Genomic DNA, 8,073 nt, shown 5'->3' on the forward strand with positions numbered 1-8,073 from the left:
GATGAAATCAAAACAATAAAGGTCTTTCCTCCTTGCCACTGAGAACTGACCTCTTTACTCTGCTAGCTGCTCAACAGCGACATCTGGTGACCACCGACATGTACTGCGCGCAGTTGCAGGCACGCGGCAGTCTTGCCCCCGGGCCCGGATCTCCCCCCTGCCTGCCCTGAGGCATGGCTGATTCTGATACGGACATGGACCCCCCGTTCCTGCGGATGGGCTCTTGCAGGCCTTTCTGGAGGTCTCTGAGGATGGCCCCGCGTCCGATCAGTTGGCGCGGGTCGCTCGGGCCTTGTTGGAGTGGGTCGCGGGCCACATGTCCCGGGCCGTTTGGGATGTGGCGCTGGACTGTGAGTTTTGGTTCGTGGTCGGCCGTGCTCTGGCCATGGAGTGGATGCGGGGAGACAGGTCTACGGTCTGCTTCCATGGGGTTTGGAGAGACATTTGGGATGCTTTGGAAGGGCAGGCGTTCTGTGACTCGCAGCTATGGGCTTCTACAGACGTGGGATCCCTGCTCTCGGCCGTGGGGCAGAGCGTGAAGGATGCGCCGACCCAGATGGATTCTGACGTCCCGTCCCTGGCGGCGGATGCTGCCGCGAGGCCTCAGTATGTTTCTCCAGCTGATCTACCTAAGCGCACTTATGTCCACCCGACGGAGCAGCTGGCCGGGTTGTTGCAGAATGGAGGGCCGTGGGTCGGCTCTGACGCGGCCGCCACGCAGGTTCCCCCACCCTTGCCGCCGCAGAGTGCGCAGCCTCAGAACCCCCCCCTCCCCTGCGGAATGGCGCCGGGCTGCACCTCCCCCATGGGCAGCCGGGATGCGCGGCTGGGGCTGGCGGGGTGGGGGTGGGAAGTGCTGCGGAGGACTGGGAGTCGCAGCTGCTCGCTCTGGCTGCTTGCCAGCCGCTTGCAGCTGCGGGGGTTCCGGTTCCCGATCTGCCGGTGGTTTCGGCCGGCGCGCGGGTTTCCGCGCAGGCAGCGGCTGGCTCGGGAGAGGCCGGCGTTTTGCCGGGCACGGCTGGCGCGGCACTGGCGCAGCCCCAGGCTGCGGTGGCCGCGGGTGCGGCCGATTCCGTGGCGTCGGGGCCGTGCGAGCTGACGCCGGCTCGGCAGCTGGCTGCGGCTGGTGTCTCGCGGTCGGGGTCGTTCCCTGGGGCGGTCGTGGAGCCGGAAGGGCAGCCGCCAGCGGGCGGCGCTTCCGCTGCAGGGACTTTGCTTGGCGTTCCCGCGAGTGCGGGGCAAGCCCGGCTCCCCTGCGGCTCGGCGGACGCGGCGGTCTTTCCTCCGCTTTCGTTTTTCCATGATTTACTGGCCGAAGTGACTGAAATTCGGCAGCGGATGGAGGTCTGCTCCTGCAAGCCCCACGGTCCATGTGGGGCTGGCCCGGGAGTCCATCCCCCAGGTCCCCGGATGGGGTCTGGACTTCCTGGCGGCCCGGCGGCCGGTCTGGTGCCGGCGGCGCGGGGGCGCTTTGGCCCTGGGCAGGTGCCGGTTCCTCTGCCGGGTTCTGTGGCAAGTGAGGCCCTGGCGCAGTGTACTGGCGCTGTGCCGGCGGGCTTGGCAAGCGCGCCTGGTGGCATGCTGGTGACGCCGCCGTCTCCCTGCCCCTCCCCCATCCCAGTCACTGCACAGTTTCTTAGCGCGGACGCTGCCTCCGGCCAGTCTCTGTCCTTTGTGGTGGGCAGTGCTGGTTGCAAGCCCTGCTCAGACGACTCAGACAGTGATGAGGAAGGTATTCTTCCTCCTGGGCGGAGGCTCGCGCGGGCGACAAAAAAGAAAAGGCATTGGGCTCTGACTAACCCTTGGAGATGCCGCAATGGCGTGGGGATTTTTCGCCCGCCTGACTCCCTGCAGTTCTGGGAATCAGTCAAGCAGGGTGCGCTGGAGGCAGGAGACTGGGGCCTTATAGAAAGGATTGGATTGCCCAAACAGAGGGAGGGGTGCAAACCTGCTGTGGCAGGTTCGGATGGTGGTGGCTTCCCACAAGGGGGTGTTCAGGCTTTTCCAGTGTATGTGCCTGGCCCAGATGCCATGGACACAAGGAACAGCCAATCCACCATCGCATGGCGGTTCACAAATGATTTGGCAACCAAGGTAGCAACATTTGGTTTGTCTTCTCCAGTCGTGATGCAACTTCTTAGAGTGATAAATAGTGATTTGCTTGCTCCATTTGATATTATGTATCTGGCTCAGGTGCTGTTTCACCCCATGCAGTACGGTGCCTTTGAGGACAATTGGAAAGCACTGGTTGAGGATCAGCTGAAGAAAAATGCGTCCTTGCCTGCCGAGGACCCTAGGCGCATGGTTGGGGCTGATGTCCTCATGGGTAAGGGACCCTTTACTAACTCCAACGTTTAAGCTGCCTGGGATCCTTGGATCCTGGAGCAAGCCCAACAGCTCGGTATGGGAGCCATTTTGAAAACTATTGAGATAGTTGCCCCGCAAACATGGTGTACGAAAATACAGCAGGGGCAGTCTGAACTTTACCTGACATTTATTGAGAGGCTGGCAGCAGCTTTGGAAAAACAGATTGATGATCAGTCCACGAGGCAGATTCTGATGAAACATTTGGCAAGAGACAATGCCAATGACGAGTGTAGGAGGATCATCAATGCCCTACCAGGCGATCCTTCTGTTGGAGATATGATGCGAGCTTGCGCCAGGGTGCAATCAGAAACTCAGGGGAAGTCCGCCTTGGCTGCATTTTTGTCCTCAGATCAGGGACCCACTGATCAAGAAAAAAAACTGCCCAAATCTGGGAACAAACAGAAACGGGTCAAATCTAAACAGAAAGAAAATTCAGAGAAGAAGGGAAATTCAGGGACCGAGACTCCTCAATGTAAGAGGTGTGGTAGGCCAGGTCACACTTCAGACTACTGCAGGTCGCGGTACCATGCAGGTGGTTGACCCCTGTCGGGAAACGTGAAGAGGGGTGCAAAAAGGGGGATTTGCCTCCCATCACATCAGTTCCCCCAGAACAGGGTGATGGCCCAGGCTTACCCGGTCAATGTGGAAGAGGCACCAAAGGCTCAGCCCGAGTCAATGCCTACACCGCAGCAACAGTCGTCTTAGAATCTGATGATGCCCACAGGGTTCCCTTGGAAGTGGATGGTTCCTTGGATCAGGGGACTGGTGCACTGCCCATAGCAGGGCCTGAGGCCACTAGCCAAGGGATCCTGGTTCTTCCAGAGTTCATAGATGCTGGTTTCAAGGGCCAAATTCACGCTATGGTTTCCACACCTGACCCCCCTGTCACCATTCCTGCAAACACTTGCCTTGCTCACTTGTTGACTTGTGAGTCTTCTGTTCCCAGGGTAGACCAGCAAGCAGGCGGAGGTGACGGCACTGAACTGCCAGGGCTTCCACCGGTCTACTGGGCTGCATCTATCTCCAATGAGTCACCACAGATGACATGTACCCTCATCATGTCGAAAGCACGTCCGCATCGAATACGGGTCTGAGGTTTGATCGATACAGGTGCTGATGCAATGATCCTTTCCGCCGCTTCGTGGCCTCCTACGTGGCCTTTGTGCCCAGTGGGACTGAATATCGCAGGGTTGGGAGGAACAACACAGAGTTGATTGAGTAAGCAACCTGTGTTGGTGAAGGATCCAGAGGGACACACGGCCTCCATTCAGCCTTATGTCACTCCAGCTCCAGTGAACCTCTGGGGATGGGACGTGTTGGCAGCTTGGGGGGTGCGGATCACGACAAATTTTTAATAGGGGTCACTGTGTGCAAGGGCACACCGTATTCCACACTATCTTTATGATGGCTGACCAAAACACCTATACGGGAACCACAGTGGCCCCTGCCAAAAGACAAGTTAGTTTCCCTTTGTCAGCTGGTTCAGGAGCAACTGAAACAGGGACACATTTAGCCTTCTACCAGTCCCTGGAACACCCCGGTTTTTGTAATTAAGAATAAATCGAGAAAATGGAGACTGTTGCAAGATCTCCAAAAAGTTAACACAGTGATGGAAAGTATGGGGAGCTTACAGCCTGGCATGCCTTCACCCACGATGATTCCCACAGAGTGGGAAATCTTGATTGTTGATTTGAAGGATTGTTTTTTCACAATCCCTTTGCACCCCAATGAAAGACCAAAATTTGCCTTTACTGTGCCTGCAATTAACAATGCTGAGCCTGTAAAGAGATTTCAATGGAAGGTGTTACCTCAGGGCATGAAAATAGCCCTACTATCTGTCAATGGTATGTCACTCAGGCCTTGTCCGGAATCCGTGAGCAGTTTCCTGAGGCATTCTGCTACCATTATATGGATGATATCCTGGTGGCAGCATCCACCCAGGATGAGTTGCGGAGGTTACAGCCTCGACTGCTCTATGTCTTGCATTCCTATGGGTTGCAAGTTGCTCCGGAAAAGGTTCAACAACAGCCTCCTTGGAAATATTTGGGAGTCAAAATTTTGGATCGAACCATACAGCATCAAGAGGTGCAGTTCTCAGACACTATTAAGACTGAATGATGCCCAAAAGTTGCTAGGCATCATCAACTGGTTATGTCCGTATTTGGGACTGACCAACGCACAACTTTCCCCACTTTTTAATATTTTAAAAGGGGGACTCTGACCTAAACTCACCTCGACAATTGACTCCCGAGGCGCGATGGATGCTGAATGAAGTGCAGCAAGCTGTTTCTGCTCATCAGGTTTATCGAGTAGATCCCTCTACTGATATCACTGTTTTCATTGCTGCTCCAGACCTCCATCCTACAGGTATCATTGGCCAGTGGAACAAACAATGGGATGATCCTTTGCACATCCTGGAATGGGTCTTTTTGCCCCATCAGCCAAAAAAGACAGCACCCACATTGTTTGGATTGATAGCTTGCCTGATAACTAAATGCCGTTATCGGTGTTTACAATTGATGGCAGCAGATCCTGCAACGATTGTTGTTCCGGTATCATGGGACAATTTTGAATGGAGTCTTGCTTATAGCACTCCCTTGCAAAGTGCACTGCAAAACTTTTCAGGGCAGATTGCTTATCATCTGCCCAGCCACAAATTGCTGCAGCTGGCAAATTCAGTCAATCTTACATTGCGGCCAAAAACCAGCCGGGTGCCAGTTCACGGACCCACCGTCTTCACGGATGGTTCTGGGAAAACAGGAAAGGCCATTGTTACCTGGAAGGAAGGATCTGAATGGCAGGTGCTGAAAGGCCACGAGACAGGCTCTGCTCAACTGGTCGAATTGAAAGCAGTTGCCATGGCTTTTCAGCAGTTCTCTCAGGTGCCTTTGAACCTGGTCACTGATTCTGCTTATGTAGCAGACATAAGCGAACATTTGGATTGTTCACTTCTAAAAGAAGTCAGTAATGCGACTCTGTTCTCACTATTGCGAACCCTGTGGAAGGCGATTCAGGCTCGAGTGCATCCATATTATATTCTGCACATTTGAAGCAACACCAAATTACCAGGTTTTATAACAGAAGGCAATGCCAGGGCTGACATGCTAGCCAACCCTGCATGGGTGGCACCTCAGCCTGACAAAATTGCATAAGCCAAGGCATTGCACAATTTCTTTCATCAGAGTGCACATACCCTGCAGAAGCAGTTTCAATTGATGCCAACTGAGGCTCGTGACATTGTCAGTGCTTGTGCTGACTGCCACGGACTCGCTGCATCTCTGCCACCGGGGGTGAACCCCAGAGGTCTAAAGGCCTTACAGTTGTGGCAAACGGATGTGACACACATCCCTGAATTTGGCCAAGTATGTGCATGTGTCTATTGACACTTTCTCCTCAGCTATATGGGAAACTGCTCATACTGGAGAACAAAGTCGTGATGCCATTGCCCATTGGAAATTGGCCTTCTCGGTCCTGGGGGTGCCAGCCACTGTGAAAACCGACAATGGTCCTGCCTACGCCTCACAGAAGATGTGGCAGTTCTTACACCTATCGGGTGTAGGCCACACATTCAGTATTCCGCATTCTCCTACTGGTTAAGCCATTGTTGAACGCGCTCATGGTACTCTGAAGCGTGTCTTGGAAAGGCAAAAAGGGGGAATGCATGGGGAAACCGCACAGAGCCGATTGGAAAAAGCTTTGTACACAATCAATCACCTTACAGTGCCACCAAATTTGAATAATCCTGTGATTTTGAACCATTTTCTCTCATTGCAGTCATCAGGCGAGTTGCATTTGCCCCGGGCAAAGGTATGGGTACGGAACCTACTTACTAACACCAGGGAAGGCCCACATGAGCTTATTGCTTGGGGTCGGGGGTATGCTTGCGTTTCCACAAATACTGGGTTATGATGGCTGCCTGCAAAATGCGTTCGCCCTGACCTGCGACTCCCGAGACAGAACCAGCAACCTCAAGATGACAACCAGAATGCAGAGCACCAAGTGATCCTTCTGATGATGACCAAGAAGCTGGTCCATCCACAAGCAGAGACTGCAACTTATTTATGGAGTCAGAAAGCAAGGACATTGAATGCATGTTTTGTTGAATTATAGATTAGGTTTTATATATGCTCTATCTAGGGTATTTGTGGTGGTTTTGATTGGCCCAAACATCAGTGAAGTGTTTTTAACATCTAGGAGAAATTTGGACCCCTCAGAAGCGGTTGTAGTAGGTCTGGGGAGGTGTCTGAGGGGTGAGGTGTGGCACAAAGATGGCTCCTGTGTGTCCTGAGTGCAAGTTCTGGAAGTTTTTACATCAAGTCCAGCAGAGCCAATCTCTGATAGCTCTGAAGGTGATGGACATGCTGCCGGCCAAGTGTAGGCCAATTGGAGGTGCTGGTTACGCCTCTGTGAAAACATATTTAAGAAAAATTCAAAACAAAGCAGGCATGCACTTCTTTCACTTCTTTGTAGTTGGCGGAGGAGGAGGTGGAGGTAAAAATATGTGAGGGAGAACAGCATGGAGATGCGAAGGTCAGTGAAGAAGGTGGGGGAGGAGGGGCTCCCAGTGCCGGAGCTGAAAACTCTCTGCTAGCCACAGTGAAGGCCATGGGGGGAGCAGGAGGTCCCCTGCAGCCCATGGAGTCCACAGGAGTGCAGAGATCCACCCACAGCTCACGCCAGAGGAGCAGGTGGATGCCTGGAAAAAACTGTGAACCAGTGGGAGTCTCATCTAAGAGTTAAAACTGCAAAGGCCTTGCAAAGGAGAGAAAGGCCTTGCTCCTGGGATGGAAGCAGCCTGGCCTCAGCTCGGGAGAGTCTGCACAGCACCCTATGGACAAAGAGACTCATGTTGCAGCAGAATTCAGGCAGGATGTTGCTCATGAGATTGGACCCACGCCAAAGAAGTTCCCAGAGGACTGTCTCTCGTGGGAAGGACCCCTGGCTAAGTAGAGAACCTCTTTTCCTGATTGGACTGACCAGAGGACCCCTCAACCTGCCCCCTGTCTGTGTTGCTAGTTTGGAAAGAGGGAAGGGGGGGAGTGAGTGCAGAGACTGCTTCTTAAGAGGGTGGGGGTAAGAGCAGAAAAAAAACTGTCCGAAGAGGGAGAGAAACAAGTAGAGATAAAGAGTATTTGTAGTAGAAGAATTGTGGTGATGAGTAAATTTGAGAATCTGCTCTGTGGACTGAAAAGAGACCCCACACCCTGCCCCCCACCCGGCTTGTCGATTGTAAAGGAGGAAAGGGTGAATATTATAGGTTCGTAAGAGGGAGGGGGGAATGAACAAAAACTGTATGAAAAGTTTATTTTTGCCTGCATTTATCTTCCAACTCTGTTAGGTAATTAAAACACTTTTTTTGCAACTTTAAGCTTGGAGCCTGGTGTGGCTAGCACAGGTCTTTCTTGTGAGAACATTTTGCTGTGTTTATAAACAAAGATAAAGTTTGGATGTTTTTGCAAACAAGGTTTCGAGATTTGGGCAGTTCAGGCCTGGCCAATTAGGCCTAGGGGGAGGTTTTTGACTGACCAATCTGGGTGACCTGTGAAAAGTCTATATATATGGAAATCAAAATAATAAAGCTCTCTTTTCTTGCCTGAGAACCTGGGTTTCTACTTCTCTGCTAGCGGCTCAGCAGCAACAGCCTGGTTGCCCTCTTTTCGTGCGTCCTCCTGGCAATGTCCTGTCTAAAACCCATGACAGTATTGC

Source organism: Lichenostomus cassidix, chromosome W (assembly GCF_008360975.1).
Source record: "Lichenostomus cassidix isolate B80296 chromosome W, HeHo_3.0, whole genome shotgun sequence".
In the NCBI taxonomy this organism is placed as follows: Eukaryota; Metazoa; Chordata; class Aves; order Passeriformes; family Meliphagidae; genus Lichenostomus; species Lichenostomus cassidix.